This window comes from Mauremys reevesii, linkage group 6 (genome assembly GCF_016161935.1).
Source record: "Mauremys reevesii isolate NIE-2019 linkage group 6, ASM1616193v1, whole genome shotgun sequence".
NCBI lineage: Eukaryota > Metazoa > Chordata > Testudines > Geoemydidae > Mauremys > Mauremys reevesii.
This window is the reverse complement of record NC_052628.1, coordinates 31,309,177-31,327,065: the sequence shown is the minus strand read 5'-3', so window position 1 is coordinate 31,327,065 and position 17,889 is coordinate 31,309,177. Positions and strand designations below refer to the sequence as shown.

The window sequence follows — 17,889 nt, the reverse complement described above, 5'->3', positions numbered from 1 at the left end:
AACATGTCTCCACTGCAACAAAAAAAAAATCATGTTCTTAATGTGGGTTGGCTAGCCTACATAGTGAACTCAGGTTAATATAGCAGTGATGGCACAGCAAATCAGCTTTCAACTTCACAGCAAATCAACTTTCAACTTGTGATATCAACTCAAGTTAAGCCTATAGCAGAGCTTGGAGTTGAACTCAAGCAGCTTACCCAAGCTAAAAGCCAAGTTGCCCTGTCTTTACTGACATTTTAATCCATGTTAGCTAATGCAGGTTAGCTAAAAACATACTCTTTCCCCCTTTCTCAGTGTAGACATACCCTTAGATAATTTGTAAGTGCTTTGATATCTCTGGATCCAAGGCACAACCACAGTTTTTGGCCCAGATTGATTCTCAGCTACACCCAATATCTGCTATCTGAAGAGAAAATCAATGTCCATGAGATAATTTCTCTGAAGATGTGGGCCACACCACAAAAGACGGCAAAAATCCCTATTCTAGGTGATCAAGGAAGAGAAAAACAGAACCATTGTCAAATTCATGTTCTATTAAGAGCACTATTTCCTCCCAATGGAAAAAACAAAAAGACCCGAGGTATCAAGATAAAGCAAGATAGCAACAACTCTTCGGCATCTTTTATGCACATGATTCCACAACTGGTAAGCTATGGGCAGGGGATAGAAATCCATTCTGTGATACAAATCCTGACTTCTGCAGTGTTGCACAGGTGTAAACTGAATGCAAAATTTGGCCCAATATCAAATTTAACCCATATGCAGTAGTTATTTTATCACTGCACATAGCAGGAAAACTTCATTTTAGTGCGCTAGAATTCATGTAGCACTCAAAGGTTTGAAACCTCCTGCTTTATTTAGCAATTTAATTTAATTTCTACTCTTAGCATAAGGAGTTAATAACACAATTCAGCAAGCAGAAAGCCTTTTGGAATTCTGCAGTAGTAGAAACCAGTGGTGTGCTAATTTAGTGATTGTACATATCCCAGCTTGGTATCGGGATCTTAGCAGTAGCGCTAGCAGTAAGTCATGCGTATAGATGTTGAAGATACGACCTCAGGAGCTGCTTCAGGCTGTGAAGACTACTGTATTCTGTTACAGAGATATCATACTTTGTACCTCTATCGTCAACAATTATGTTCACTATCTAAAGTAAATTCTCAAAGATATACTGCAGTTTGGAGCTGGTGAAAACATTTCCAGAAGATCTTTTTTGTTACTGTTGGAAAATGCCTTTGAGAAACATGTCAGCTTTGACAATTTCATTGTGAAAAGTGTGTTTATTAGGCTTGGAACATTCCCACCCTCTTGGAAGGTTGAAGCTTTCCAACCTTATCAGAATTGAACATTTTGAATGACTTGATTCTGGAAGTTTGAAATTTATAATATAAATAAGATAAAATTTTACATGTCAATTAATGTTTTTTTGGTTTAGTTTGCCAAAAGTTTTGTTTTGTGGGAAATTTCAAAGTTCTTTGGTTTTGTCCTGATTCAGAAAGAATATAATTTTTGAAATGTCTAAATTTCATGCAGAATAGAAATTACAAGCTTTGACCAGCTCTCTTGATCATCCACAATCTCACAAGCTGCCATTACTTATCAAATATATTTGTTTAAAAGTGTCAAGGAACTGCCTTTACCCTTTAGCATGCAAGGAACTGGTATGTATCATTTACACATAGAATTTCATCAATTTGACAGATTTCTCATGAGCTACTGTAGTTAGATCATACTGGCAGAGCAGTTTGGGGAAGATCAAATTGTCATTACCCAACCTGTACCTGTTCTCTGGACAAATTGAAGACCTGTTTTTCTAGTGTATAAGACAGAAGGTGATGAGTAATTTTGGGTGCCTTAAAGAGGCCCTGTTTTCAGAAAGTGCTGAGCACCCACACGCTCAACATCAGGCCCCCTTATAAGTCCACAGTCACACAAACTACTATTACTGATCAAATCTATTTGTTTAAGTGCCAAGGGATTGTTGGCATTTCCCATGAATTGGCTCTGCACATATAGTTAAAACAAGTAATTCCATTATTTAAATATTCCAGGTTACAATATCAAGTGGCTTCCAATTAAGTTTCTTCTAGTAGGTCAAACACTCTCTCAAACACAAATAATTCACAATTATTACTACTTATTAGTTTTGTCAAGAACACCAATCAAGAATCAGGACCCCATTTCTCTAGGTCTTGTAGCGAGAGACAGTAAGAAGAGAGTCCCTTCCCTATAAGAAGGAACAGGTCAACCAGACAAGAATACTTGGCAAGCATCTATCTATATCATTTATATACCATTTATCCATAACCATGATGTCAAGGCACCTTATAAGTTAAGACATCAGATCTCAGTAAGAGATACTAACCATACCAGGAAACCAAGATAAGATCAGCTGGGAAGACCTAGGTAAAGAGGAGTATTGCAGCTTTGTTCTCTTCTTCAGAGATCAATAAAATAACAGATCCAAAGGTCATAAACTGAATATTTAAAATGGACTTTCATTTCCCACTCCAAACTGCTACATTACTGTTACAAAAATTCCATGCCTGATGGGTAAGGCTATAATAAAAAAATATGGGAGAAACAGAGTTCAGCATCCTTCCTACCGCCCACCCTTAGCAAGGTAAGATTCAAATTCAGTTATGACATCTGAAGGAGCAACTCCATTATGTTAGGTCTGGCTCTATGGCATTTATTGAAAATGTGCTTTTTCTGCATCAGCCACAAGATGGGAGTGTTGACTTTTGAAGTTGTGCTGCAATATTTATCCCTCACGCTATGCCAGTGAAAGGACTCTGAGAAAGTGTTTTGTTCTCTCTGGAACAAGTTCCCTGCTCCATAAATGAAATTGGAGTTATTTTTAAATAAAAACTAGTATATCCTGAATTAATGAAATAATGCAGAGTCAGTCCATTTCCTACTGTCAGCCTACGGTGCAAATGTCAAATGATCCTTAAATGAAGTTAATCCTATTAAGTATCGGATTTCTCCTATAAAATTCTGGCCCAATTTTTATTCAGTTTTGATTTGACACCTTTTCAGATAATGGCTTCCCCTTAGCACTCTCATTTGTCTGTAAGAATAAGTGGAGTAACAGCTCAAACCACTTGACAGTATATTTTCAGGTCAGTAGATGCAATGTGGGTGGAAAGCAGCTTATTTTCTAAAATGCTTAGATCTGGGTAATTTGAGAAGTAATAAATATCTAAGGTGATTAAATTTACAATTCTCAAAATTTTGGGAAAAATGACAAATGTGACATTACAAACAGCATATTCTTCATTAAAGAGTATTGGAGAAAGGTCAGTGGGCTTCAGAATAAAGCAATAAAGTCCCACTGGAAACAATACATATAGAAACATCGCCCCGCTTCAGAAAACTTACAGAACTGCAACAGGGATGAGCCTAAAACAAAAACACAGATCCTAAAATCCCTGACTGCTGGGGAAGTTTACATCACAGTCTTGGATTTGAATGCTTTCAAACTCTGGAAAAAGGGGGTGTCTGGATTCAAACTCTGTCACAAACACAAACATGTCTCTAAGTTCCAAATGTATCATCCCATTTTATCACCAAAATATGTTACAGGCTGTCCATTGCTTTTCTGATTTATGTATTTTTTCCCTTTGAAGAATCTTTCCCCCCAGGTGCAGAGAGAGGGAAACATTTGCAAAGAAGAACATCCATAAATTCTGTCACCAGTCAATGGGATTTGTGTATGTACAGAACCACCTGTAGGCAACTTTAAAATATTGCACAGAATAAGCAGACACATTTATCTCAAAATAACCGGTGCTAGCAAAATAGGAAATGACTTTTGGCTTAACAGACTACATCTGAATATTAGGGAAAAATATGAGCATTCAAACAAAATCACTGGATTGGGTCAATGGAATAATTTAACAAATTAGGATTGGCTACTGCAGTGATTCTCAACTTTTCCAGACTCAGGACCCCTTTCAGGAGTCTGATTTGCCTTGGGTACCCCAAATTTCACGAGGAGTCTGGTGGCACCTTAAAGACTAACAGATTTATTTGGGCATAATGCATCTGAAGAAGTGGGTTTTTTACCTACGAAAGTTTATGCCCAAATACATCTGTTAGTCTTTTAAGGTGCCACCGGACTCCTCATTGTTTCTGTGGATACAGACTAACACGGCTACCCCTCTGATACTTGGTACCAAATTTCACCTCACTTGTCTATGGCTTTGGCTTCAGCCCTGTATGGTGGGGCTCAGGCTTTGTTTTCTGCCCTGGGTCCCAGCAAGTATAATACTGGTCCTGGCAACCCCATTAAAATGAACGTGCCCACAGTTTGAGAACTGCTGATATAGTATATAGAACAGTATAAACAAGTAAATGTGTGTATGAAATTTTAGTTTGTACTGAATTTGCTCGTGCTTTTTCTGTAGCCTGTTGTAAATCTAGGCAAATATCTAGATGAATTGACATACCCCATGGAAGACGTCGGCATGCCCCCAAGGGTACACGTACCTCTGGTTGAGAACCAGTCGGCTAGTGCCTGCCAGGGTTGGCTACAGCATGGAAAAGTACCCATAAAAGCTACTATTATTTACAAATGGCTGGGTTTTCAAAAGAGTTCAGCTCCCATTTCGGCACATAAATGAAGCGACCACATTTTCAAAAAGCACTCAGCACCCAACACTTCACCTTGAGAAAATCGTGCCCATTCACACTCAGGGTATGTCTACGCTGCAGTTGGAGGTGTGATTGCAACTTGGGCAGGCATACGTATGTTATCTTTAATCTAGCTAGAGCAGCTAAAAGCAGCAGCAGCACAAACTAGCGATGCGAGTATATACTCAGGATTCTGGGAAAGCTTGTACATTTTGTGCCGAAACCACATCCTTGCTGTTATTTTTAGCCATACTAGCTAGGTTAAAGCTACATAAGACCAACCGTATTGTGTCAGACCAATGGTCTGTCTAGCCCAGCATCCTGTCTTCTGGTAATGGCTGGAGCCAGATGATTTAGAGGGAATGAACAGAATAGGGCAATTGTCAAGTGATCCATCCCACTCCCAGCTTCTAGCAATCAGAGGTTTAGAGACACCCAGAGCATGGGGTTGTGTCCTTGACCATCTTGACTAATAGCCATTGATAGAACTCTCCCCCATGAACTTTTCTAATTATTTTTTGAACCCAGATTATACTTTTGGCCTTTACAACATCCCCTGCCAACGAGTTCCACAGGTTGAGTGCATGTTGTGTGAAGTAGTACTTCCTGAAACCTGCTGCCTATTATTGTCATTCAGTGACCCCTGGTTCTTGTGTTATGTGAAGAGGTAAATAATACTTCCTTATTCACTTTCTGTCCAGTTTTTATAGACTATCATAGCCTCCCTTAGTTGTCTCTTTTCTAAGATGAATAGACCAATCTTTTTAATCTCACATTTTATGGCAGCTGTTCCATACCCCTAATAATTTTGGTTGCCCTTTTTTGTACCTTTTCCAATTCTAATATACTGTTTTTTGAGATGGGGCAACCAGAACTGCATGCCATATTCAAGATGTGGGTGTATCATGGATTTATGTGGTGGCATTATGATATTTTCTGTCTTATCGGTGCATTTCCTTATGGCTCCTAACATTGTTAGCTTTTTTGACTGCTGCTCCACATTGAGCAGATGTTTTCAGAGCACTATCCATGATAACTCCAGGATCTTTCTTGAATTTAACAGCTAATTTAGACCCCATCATTTTGTATGTATAGTTGGGATTATGCATTCCAATGTGCATTACTTTGCTTTTATCAATCTTCAATTTCATTTTGCAGTCAGTTTTGGTCTAAAATATCCTGAACAATTTGTACTGTCCACAAACTTTGCCACCTCACTGTTTACCCCCCTTTCTAGGTCATTTATTAATATTTTGACCAGCACAAGTCCCAGTACAGATACTTGGGGGACTCCATTGTTTACCTTTCTCCACTGTGAAAACTGACCATTTATTCTTACCTTTGTTTCCTGTCTTTTAATCATTTACTGATCCATGAGAGAACCTTCCCTCTCGTCCCATGACCTCTTACTTTTCTTAAGAGCCTTTGGTAAGACTAATAGATTTGTAAGGTCATACGAGACCATCGTGATCATCTAGTCTGACTTCTGGCACATTGCAGGCCATAAAACCTTACCCACCCACTCCTGTAACAGACACCTAATCTCTGACGGAGTTACTGAAGTCCTCAATTCATGGTTTAAAGACTTCAAGTTACAGGAATGGTACCTGGTACCAAGGTACTTTGTGAAAGGCTCTTTGAAAGTTCAAATACACTATATCAACTGGATCACCCTTGTCCACATGCTTGTTTACCCCCTCAAAGAATTTTAATACATTGGTGAGGCATGATTTCCCTTGACAAAAGCCATGCTGACTTTTCCAACATATCATGTTCACTTATGTGTCTGATAATTCTGTTCTTTCCTATAGTTTCAAACAATGTGCCTTGTTCTCAAGTTATGCTTATCAGCCTGTAATTGCCATTTAATTTATTAATTTGTTCCAAAACTTCCTCTACTGACCTCAACCTGGAACAGTTCCTCAGATCTGTCACCTGAAAAGAACAGTTGAGGTGTGGGAATCTCCCTTACATCCACTGCAGTGAAGACCGATGCAAAGAATTTCTTTAGCTTCTCTGCAACAGCCTCGTCTTCCTTTAGTGCTCTTTTAGCACCTCAATCATCCAGTGGCCCCGCTGTTTGTTTAGCTATCAGATATCCTGCTTCTGATGTACTTAAATTTTTTGGTGGTTTTAGTGTCTTTTACTAATTACACTTTAAATTCTTTTTTGGCCTGCCTAATTATACTTTTACACTCGACTTGCCAGAGTTTAGGCTCATTTCTGTTTTCCTCACTACAATTTGACTTCCATTTAAAAAACAATATTTCTTTTTGTCTCTAATGTCTTCATTTACTCTGTGTAGGCATGGGTGCCCTGTTTTGGTCCTCTTACTGTTTTTTTTTAAAGTGGGCATATATTTAGATTGAGCCTCTATTATAGTGTTTTTAAAAAGTTTTCATGTGGTTTGCAAGCATTTCACTCTTGTAACTGATTCTTTTAATTCCCATTTTACTAGCCTCGCCATTTTTGTGTAGTTCCTGTTTTTAATGTTAAATGCTACTGTAGTGGGCTTCTTTGGTATTTCCCCCCTACAAGGATGTTAAATTCAATTACATTATGGCCACTATTAATGAGTGGTTCAGCTATATTCTCTGCTTGGGCCAGATTCTGTGCTCCATTTAGGACTAAATCAAGAATTGCCTCTCCCCAGGTGGTTTCCAGGGCTAGCTGCTCCAAGCAGCAGTTATTAATGGTGTCTAGAAATTTTCTCTCTGCATCACGCCCTAAGGTGATATGTTCCCACTCAATACAGGGATAGTTGAAAGCCCCCACTGTTATTGGATTTTCTGTTTTTGTAGCCTCTCTAATCTCCCTGAGAATTTCACAGTCACCATCACCATTCTGGTCAGATAGTCAATAGTATATTTGTCCTGCAATTCTCTTATTATTCATGCATGGAATATTTATCCAGGGAGATTCTACGATAATATTTAATTCATTTAAGGTTTTTAATATGTTTGACTATGTTTTCTTCCATATATAGTGCCATGCCCCCATCAGTGTGACCTGCTCTGTCATTCCTTCATATTTTGTACCCTGGTTTTACTGTGTATGATTGATTATCATCACGTTTGTGATGCCTATTATATCCATATCCTCATTTAATAGCAGGCACTCATGTTTACCCATCTTAATATTTAGACTTCTTGCATGGGTTTGCCAACCTGAGCTGGAATTCCACCTCTTACTGTAGCATAGACACATCCTAAATTGTATTTTTTTTTTAAATAAAGGTTCTATTTCACTTTCTCCCTCCTCCTTATCCCCCATGAAAGGCTATTGAACTAATGATGCATTTAAATTAGTTTTGAATGTGGCCATGGTAAGGAAGCAGAATCTCCTTTTTAACTAAAACCAATAAACTGTTTAATTAGATATTCCAGATATAATCAATAAAGACCATCTTTTCAGTTACGATCACCAGCTTGAGCTAACAAGATGGATATAAACAGCTGGAAGTTACCGAAGTTAGAAGAGGGCCGAGGGCTGGCTAATTGAAAACTTGGTTTTATTTTTCCATCCACACTTTGAGGTATGCTAAAATTAACCACCTTTGGGCTCCCATCTTTTCTGAGCAGAGCTGTATTTACAGTCTTGTGAATACAATATCATCCTAAGTGGGCACTTTGACAGATACATTGAAGAGGTAAGATTCTGGCCAACAGTAGGGTTTGGGTTCATACTGCAGCTAGCACAAGCTATATAGCGATGCCCTGATGCCATCATGTATTCCCTATGTTTCAAACCACCAAAGTTGCCTCTTTCTGTTTCTCCCATCTGGAGGGGAACTGTTGATTTCTCTTCAACTTGACGCAAGCAGTAGCAGGACTGCACTGGCCCATAAGAAGCAACAGAAAGACAATAGTTTTGTGGCAAGCAGTAAAGGGGCTGAATGCAGCAGATTCATTTGTGCTTTCACTACACTCCTGGGCTTCCAGTTAAACCTGAAACTAGGACAACTTGTTTTCCCCTTATTGTGATCCTACTGGTAACCTGATATTGTTGGCTCTCTAATGATAACAAAGAACAGACATAGTCACAGGACCTGAGTCTGAAGAAATATAGGCCTCAGAAAGACACAGTGTTACTTTTAAAGAAATGAAAATAAATCTCAGTAAAATCAGTTTACCCTCAAAATTGAGAGATAAAGAAAAAAGCAGCTTCCAACATTGCTGTGGCAACGGCACTCTCTGGTCCTTCAGCAGTTTCAGCAAAAGGTGATTTTCTGCAGCTGTTTATGAGCTGCCAGGCTCTCTTTAAAATGCACTTTTATGCTGAAAATGGCACCTTATGAGACATATCTGCTCCCTGCACATATCCAGAGTTGGATTTGTCATTAAAATGAGCAAAGTAAAAGTTTTACAACCTTTTATTTTCTCCAATACAGCTAGCTGAGATTCTTTTCCTCCTTGGCCATCAACTGAAGTATTTACTAAGTTACAATCAGTTACTCCTGTGCAAATCCAGTCACAACATCAAGGTAGGCCAGATGTAACTGGAGGAATATTTTGAAGACAGAGTTTGTGAAAGGGCATACAAGTTATTCAGGGCTCCTGGAGGAGATGCTGAAGCCCTGCCATAACCTGCCCCAGTTATGCCCCTGAAAAAAGACTCTATTGAATCATCCTGTTAATTTCCTGAGTGGAGGAGAGGATTCCTAGCTAGGACTCAGAGCCAGTTCAGGATGATAATACCAGCTAATAGCTGACCAGGTGCTAGGTTACTCCCATGAACAGGGAAATCTTGAGGAATAAAAAGAGCTATTCTGTTTTCTTAGTTTGTCTTGATTTGGGAACTGTAAAGCTACATGAAAGGAATGCAGCCAGAGACCTTTGCCAAGTTTGTAGCATGACCCATTTTTGACCCAAGCAACTAATCAAAGTTGGAGGCCTTGTAAGTTGTTCCAACTGGGAGTAGAAACTGATGACGGCATCTGGTATTCTTTTTGATGCAGTCTTGTATATTTACAAGGAATGTACAAAGTCCTGCTTCTCAAAACACAGGGTGATCCAAGAACAAAAACAGTTTCTTTGCTTACAGGTGCAAACATCTTTCAGCCAGCAACAAACCCCAAAGCTCTTTTTCTGCTTCTTCCAGTACCATATCATGCTTACAGGCTCCTGCTTGGCTTTCTTGCTTTGTCTCTGTCCTTTGTTGCCCCCTTCACTTCCAAGTGTGTCTCTTTCCACGTAGACAGATACCTGGTCACAGCAATACCCAGTGGAACCCTCCACCCAGGTATGCTAGTTTCTGGGCAGAATGTGTTAGGCCTTGTTTTAGGTGTGGCCCCTTAGCTGTCTCGTACAGTTAATGCGAAGGATGCATTCACACATCAGTTCAATGAGGCTTTAAAAACTCAACTTCTAATAAGGTTTAACCAGCTCATAACAATATCACATTTATGAAACCAGAAGGTTTTTGATGTGGAAAGGAAAATAATGAGATACAGATAGCATAATATAGTTAAATGTGAAGGCTACCACTCTATTTAAAGACTACTACCTAACTGAGGGAACAACCCCAAACTACTTAGCAGGCTTGTTTCAGTGTGGGTCTCAGTGGGCACTAATAGCTCTATTTACTATAAACCTGAGGGTGAGTATGAAAACCATGCTCCCTCTACACCCTCAGGCCCAGATGTCAGGGTCCCAACCTGCTCCCCTCTTCCATGCCAGTACAGGAGAGATGAGATGAAGCAGACACGGAGGCATGCCTAGTTACCATGCAAGGCTGTGCCCAGCACTAACACCTAAGCAACCTCAACTGGACCTTTTCTAAACCAAAGTCATGACAGTTATAACTTAAACCCCAAAACCAGACGCCCTGGACACTGAGTGGAAGTGAAAAAACCCACAGCAGTTTGCCTTAAGGGTAAAATCCCTTCCAGATCTCAAAACCAATGATCAGTGTAGCACTGAGCCTGAGAAGAGGTCCAGCAACCTTGGAAAATGTAAGGCTGAGCGCTGTATTTGAATTTACCCACTTGTTTATTTATCTAATCCTAGCTTTAACTATTTTTCAATACAGTGGATTTTCTTTTTAGAATCGTGGTAGAGTATGTTAACGCAACACTAGGGAGGTCTGAGAGGTGATAATAGTTTGCAACAGTTCCTACAGGCCTTTGAGTTGGTCATGTACAGCAGTTATCTACAAGTGGCAAAAAAGTCTGATTCTTTTGAGAGCTATTATGAACTGTAAAAATTCAGATATAGTCTTGATTCACTAAAATCATTGGGTGAACAAAGTGATTTCATACCCATTGTGTAAGCTCACAAAATGCTGATTACTGGAACTAAAACTAGCCAGCTAATATTGTGCAGAAGTCGTGCAGGGCAACCACTGCACTAGTGGAACAGCATTCCAACTTGTTTCAAGAGAGAACAGATGCATGGGGGAGGGGAAGGGGGGCTATGCAGAGGACATATTCAGTTGGCATGGCATGGTTCCTCAGCTTTCCATGATGACCCACAGGGTGTGTGGATGGAAGAGAACATGTAAGGGTTGGTGCTGTGGGAACCACTGTCATGACAGGGGTAGGAATTCTCTTAAGAGTTTGCTGCAGAGCCACACTCCACCCATCTGCCTAAAACCTGGCCTGGCTACTTGTACTGGGATATGGATTTGAGCTTTAATCCATCTACCTACCTCTAATACCAGAGAAGGTGAATACATTTTATACATCCCGCCCCACCAGTATTTCAGGCAAGCTTCTATATTGCTGATAACAAAAATCCAGTTCTTTCAGGAACTAAGAGCACACACTTTCTACAGCTCCGAAAAATGTACGGGATCTGTTTGCTGTACAACCACTGAGCTGCAGCCCAACGATAAAATTTCTTAGAAGAGAAAAATTAAATCAATTCTCTTCTGTTGCTGGGGTAAAGCTGGTCAATAGCTGATACTCCAAAGCATCTCCATCAACAATTTATGAGATTTATTCAGTTTATGCGAAAAAGCACTCCACAATCATCAGTACACAGCGATGGCCCAACAGGGTGTTGCTAACTGGATATCATTTAATAAAAGTTTTTCAAGTGCTCAGCATGCTTTCATCAGAGGGTGATTTTTGTTTTTATCCTTGTTTTGTATGAACATTAGGAGGTAATCAAGAAGTTGTAAAAGTTGATGATTTATGAAGCTTTTCAAGTGGTGGGTGCAATTCCAGGCTAGAGATGTTGCTTATATTGATCAAATTGTTGGTAAAAGCATGATAAGACTATTGACTAAAAGTGCTATTAAAATGGGTTTTTATGGCACCCTGCTAAAGAGATACAGTATTATATGTGGTTCAGTTTAATAGTAGGCTTAGTCAACATGGAGAGCGTTTATAAACAGCTGATAGGGGCCTTAACTTCATCAAAAGTTCTATAACCTTTTGTCAAAGCCTCAGTGACTTAACATAATGTGCGGTGTATTCAGAAGCAAGAATGGAGTCACACTTAATCTTTCTCAGCAGCTACAGAAACACTCCCATATCTACTCCCACATTTCTCAGACTACCCACTGGATTCTTGTCCCTCACACTCTTCCCTTTTCCTGTGCTTTTTGGATATTTTTTGGTCTCTCTCTCTCTTTAATATGTTTATTCTGATCTACTATTCCGATTTCTTGGCTCTCCTCTTATTTTATCGGTTGCTTTTTCAGCAACATCTCCTGCCCCTCCCTGAGGCTTCACCCTTGGTCCCCTTTACCTCAGTTCTCACTTTGAAACCAAAGGAGGAGATGAGGTTGCAATTGCACCCTTTATGTAGAATCGCCTGTTTTCACCTCTCTGTCCAGTCTCCTTTTTGAAGTCCCAAAACTGAGCTTCTCCTTCACTATCTACTGCCTCCCTTCTCTACCACCAGTAACTACATGATCCTTCTTGTGCCCCAGGCTTCTCTCAGTTTTGAAGACAGGTTCAATGCTTGACTCTCCTCCCTCCTCCTCTCCCCCAGATATCTAGTGTTTTGGTAAGTCCTCACTGCAAAGAAAGTTCTTGGGAGCATTTGGTCTCTTACACTGAGTACTGTTATTTTCTCCTCTGTTATTGATATACATCCAATTCAAAGTTCTACATCCTCATCATCACTGCTCTCAATTTGCTAGTTATTGGTGAAGAGAGATAAAATTCACATAGCACACATAGTGCACATACCTTGGACTTCCAAAAAGAAACTAATTATCACCTTCTGCTTTGGGCAACTCCCTTCTTTTGGCATGAAAGTTCTCTTTGGAGGTGAACTTTCCCTTAACAACATAACAGGATTTTTCAGATAGAAGAATTTTGAATCACCATAGTTTTGGGATGAGATCCAGTTTCCATGACTCATTTATATCATCCCAAAATCTGATGTGTAATATATCAGTACTTTGAGAACACACATTGAATGTTATCATGATTTGCATACCCAAATAGGGTATTGATCTGAGACTTTTCCCTGGAAGTCTACCACTAGAGCTACTGACCCTCTGGACTTCTTTCCTGCAGTCTTTCTCCCTGTCTGGCTTATTATACCCAATCTACCTCCATCTGCCTGAGGGTTTGCTCTTCTTCAGATCTGCCCCAGGAGTTTCCTTCTCCCTTTTTCCTTCAGGGAGAATCACAAGAGACAACTAACCTCCACTCTGCAGCTGTCCTCTGTCAGCCCTTTACAGAAATCACCAAACTCTTCCCCAGCTGAATGTGATAATTGAATTGAGTCATCTGATCCCCACCTAAACAGGATCAGCTCTTCCAGAAGCTGATCCTTCACAGGCAAGGCTGAGCCCAACTTCTGATAAAGGTCCAGCCAACCTCTTACTATGCCACAACAGGGAGAGTCTGAGTAACGTCTTCCCCCTCAATGTCTTTTCTTTCACTCAGATCGGAATGAATAGATCCTTTGCTATATGTTAGGCAAGGAAAGCCAGCACAAGCCTCTACTAGATGTATGTGCAGAGCACTTTGATGTTCTGTCAGCCAGATCCTCAGCTGGTGTAAATCAGAACCGCTCTAGTGAAGTCAATGGAGCTATGCTGATTTATAACAGCTGAGGATTTGGCCCTGTATGTGTTGGTAGGGGAGCTGTAAGAAGGGAAAAGTTTCACTATAATATTAGAAAATGCAAGTACAACTGTTGTGTGTACCACTTGCACTAATATAACTCCAAGCTGTGCTGTTAATGTATCCAATCGTCATGTCTCTTGTGCATCAGTCTAAACACTGCTCTTTGGAAAAATCACTGCCTTCTGGCTAAGCTAAAGAATTATATAGCTTTGATGGCAAACAATAAAGCCTTTGAACTAGAGATGTGCAGCCATGAAACTATTTATGTATAGGGAAAAGTGACCCACTTCTCCTAGGAACATGACCCAATTTAATCCACTGGAAAAAAACCTGAGTGGCTATTTGACCTACATTTTTTGAAGTAAGAGGTGTGTGGCAAACAGGAAACTGCCCAGAAGCAGCAACACTTATCGGTCACTGGTTCCATAGGTGAATTTGGATTTTGCCTCTTTTAATAGGCAGAGATTAGAAATGTGCAGCAACTATGTGCCAAATACCTGTGGTACCTTCACAATGCTTCAATCCACCATGCTGGAATGTCTTTTCCTTAACTGCTGTCTCTGAGAGGCCACTGCATCCCAACACCAACTCATATCTCATACTTGACAGTACCACTTACAGAAAGGACTTTATATTTCCAGGACAATGCCTACAGTCAAGGCATAGCAGTTCCTGATAAACTATTTCCCTAGCATTCACTGAACACTCCCAAGGTTCTGAGGAGTTTAATCTGGGAGAACAAGAGGGTACGTCTCATAGTACAATCTAACTAAAATCTAAGGCCATAACACCATTCCCTATTAGAAGTGGGTAAGAGGTACCATATAATGTTCAGCTCTGGGTTAGTTTGAGTTAAAGGCTGAGCAAGAGCAAAGGTCTGGGTCCAATTCAGCCATCTTGAATGGTGAGTATCTCCAATGACCTGGTGTTTTGAAGAAATTCTTGCCATCCTGTGCTAGGTTAGAACCAGATCTTAAGGATCGCTCCAAAGCCAGAAGAGGCCTAACCTGGATGTTCAGGCTTGGCCCCCATCTCTTGTGCTATCTATCCCATATCTAGCTATGGGCCTGATCCTTTTATTCTCAAGCAGGCAAAACTCTCACTTAAATGAACGGGTGCTTCTGCAAGGACAGAGATTTGGAATATAACAATGAAAAGTCATTCCAGATATTTTCTTCATTGTGAATGGCAAATGCTGCCTTTTTAAAGGGATGTGTAAGAGAGGATAGTAATGTACAAATCTTTCATGAGATTTGTGTCAAAAGCATTTGTGAGCCACTTTGAAAATTCCCTAAGTGACACTTTTTCGTCAAGTAAGTTTAGAGCTGGGGAGTGGGGAAAGATGCCAGTTTCATAGCCCTGGAGAAGCTAAGCCTCTATCTGCAGAACAGTTATTGTTATTGCCTGTGTTTTACAAGGTCGCACATGCTGTCTTGCAGGTGAAGTTCTGCAGACACCACTGCCAGCTAAGGATGAGAAGGCAGTGCGGTCTCCATGCCCATTCAGTCATAATATAGCTGATTGAATGATCTATTTGTGGAAAACAATTTCAAGGAGATTGCAATTTCCCTACTCACATTGAGTAGTGCCTTACTTCATGAGTAGAATTGAAAAGGAGGCACTGTTCAACATGAGTTAGGATATCATAACCTGAGCCAGAGTTATTTTTAACCCACGTGAATAAGCTATGAATTTTTACAGACTGATTGCTATTTGCAGCTTTTCCACACACTTAATGAAAACAGCTTTCAGTTTACGAGTTGCTCCCGTGAAGTATTTATTTGGTTGGTACTCACTATTTGGGGTTCCAGGTATGTGACTGGTCACCAAAGTCAGATGGTATTGTTTCTGTTCCCTGATTTTATGGCTATTGCTGCCATGATATATATGGAATCAGTCTCTCTTAAAAAGGCATTTCATAAAGAAAATAACCGCATACCTTGGAGAAAAACAAATAGGATCAAACATAGAGTGTGAGCTCCCAAATCATCTTCTTTGTTTAAGAGATGCTGCACCCTATCTGGAGTTTGCTTATACATCACACACTGAGAATAACTGCAGCTACATAAGAGACACACAAGGTGGGTGAGGTATCATCTGTTGGACCAAACGTCTGTTAGTGAGAGAGACAAGCTCTGTGTAAGATTATAAGCTTGTCTGCCTCACCAACAGAAGAAGTTGGTCAATAAAAGATATTACCTTACCCACCTTGTCTCTCTAATATCCTGGGACCGAGAGCTATCACACCACTGCAAGTAAATGTCTCATTATAGTCATGTATCAAGTAAGGTTCCTGAGGTTCCAGAAGGCCCTTTAAATTGCTCCCACCTGGTTGCAATGAAACTGGCTGCAAAGTCTCTCAAACAAACAAGAATATACTCCTTTCTTCCCCCTGCTCACCCTCAGCATTTCTGCAGGGGTGGAAGTTTTCAAAGCCCCACTAGTTTCTTCCAGTCTCTCTCTCCATAATGAATGAAGAGAAAGATTACATGCTGCCCTCTGCTACAGAACTTGTTTGTCTGGCTGAGATAGAGAGGGAAACTTTGCTTCACTCTGTGCTACAAAGCTACTGATCCCAGGCCCTAAGAAGAACAGTTGTGAGTTTGTCAGAGGTTTTTCCAGATCTCTCCCCCCACTCCCCGCAACTGTTACCCCAGGACCACTTCCATTTTCTCTTAGCATCTGAGTCATTCAGCCCCGTAACTCCTGGAACAAGACTTCCCTCTGATACTTTTTTTGCACTACTAGCCCAGTTCCAATTCTGGACTGTTCTGCTGAGACAAGGTTGTTTATTTGTGCCAATTTTGGTGGTGGCTTTGGAGATCTAGATCCTTAGTCTCCAGGAACCATGCTATGTTGATTCAACTCTTTTCCACACAGGGAAAACACCCAACAGATGGTGATAGTCAGTTTTTACTGCACCTCTAACGAATTCAAGCAAGTGATCTGCAGATGAAGGGCTAACCCTCCTGAGATAGCCAGTCCCTTCCCACCCAAGAGAGACATCTTAAAAAGAAGAAAAGTTAAGATCTGCAAGCCTACCACTCTTATGTGCTGTCCTTGTTCTAAGTGTGGTTCAAAACACAATGTTTGTCACAATGACAGATTTACAGTCCTGATTATACATAACTTTCAGTTATCAAGGGTGTGCATTTGAATATGAACCTTTCACAACAGAATCATCTTATTTACAGGAACAATGTCAGAAAGCACGTGGCTCACTTTTAAACCTAATGCAAGGATTTAGTATTAGAAATTGCAGCTAATTAATTCAAGATAAGAGCACTGCCCGTTGTTATATAACAGAAAATAACGGAGATTGGCGGCTGAAATTAGTGGAACGTTGGATTATTTGGACTGAGCATTTTTCATTGTTAAAGTAATACAGTAAGATGAATAATTTAGTCAAATACAACTGCTAAAATTCTGTATTTGGAATTTCCAGAGATTACTACTCCAAGAAAGACAGACTTTTACCCATGGAAAGCTTCTTTGTTAACACAGGATCAACAGAAGCATTGAATAGGCAAAAGTGGGCCCAGAGGTATTTGAGGTATCCAAAACTCTATTCTAGGTCTGACTTGGCCCTTCCTGGAGTTTCCATCCACTGCAGCATTTATACTCTACCTGTAAAAGGGTAATGCTTTATCACCTGGGAGACCAGCATTAATTCTACTTCACAGTTTCTTTCTAAAGGTGCTAACTAGAAACTGTGAAGTAGAATTAATATTGCTGGCACCCTCTCCCTAGAGAGACTGTACAGCTTGTGACACAAGCAAGCCACACAGTTCAAATATTAGTAATATTCGTTTGCAGCAAAACTTTCTTGACATATTCTGCACACTTTGGGGGGCTTTTCTGTCTCACTTAGCTCCACACCTCATGTGGCCCTTTCAGTTCTAAGTGCCTGGTTAAATCTGAAGCCAGTTGCAGCTGTTTCGTTGCCTATGGGAAATGAGCTTGTGACTCAAGCCTAGTTCCTGCTGAACAGATGCCTGGGGAACAAGAAGACACTATCAAAATGGGCAACTTTGTTGGTAGTTCTTGGTACTGAACAGGCACAGAAGTGAACTATCTCATTGCCCCTGGAAGTGTTCCCTTGAGTCTGTATGTTGAGGGGATAGTGCCATTGCCTGTTCTGCAGTCTCTAGAGAAACAGAAAGTTTTAGTTCCCACATCTGTCAATTCAACATTTTAAGAATGCTCTCCTCACAGTGGAA

General features: G+C 40.3%; 1 long non-coding RNA gene across 1 annotated transcript in view; it reads right to left on the bottom strand.

Annotated features, from left to right (window-relative positions):
- LOC120407643 overlaps window positions 1–13,296 on the bottom strand; it is a 30,290-nt gene extending 16,994 nt beyond the window's left edge. The window contains exon 1 of the long non-coding RNA XR_005600150.1: window positions 13,242–13,296. This is a non-coding gene — a long non-coding RNA (uncharacterized LOC120407643). The remainder of the gene's footprint in view (window positions 1–13,241) is intronic.
- Between the last annotated feature and the right edge of the window lie 4,593 nt (window positions 13,297–17,889).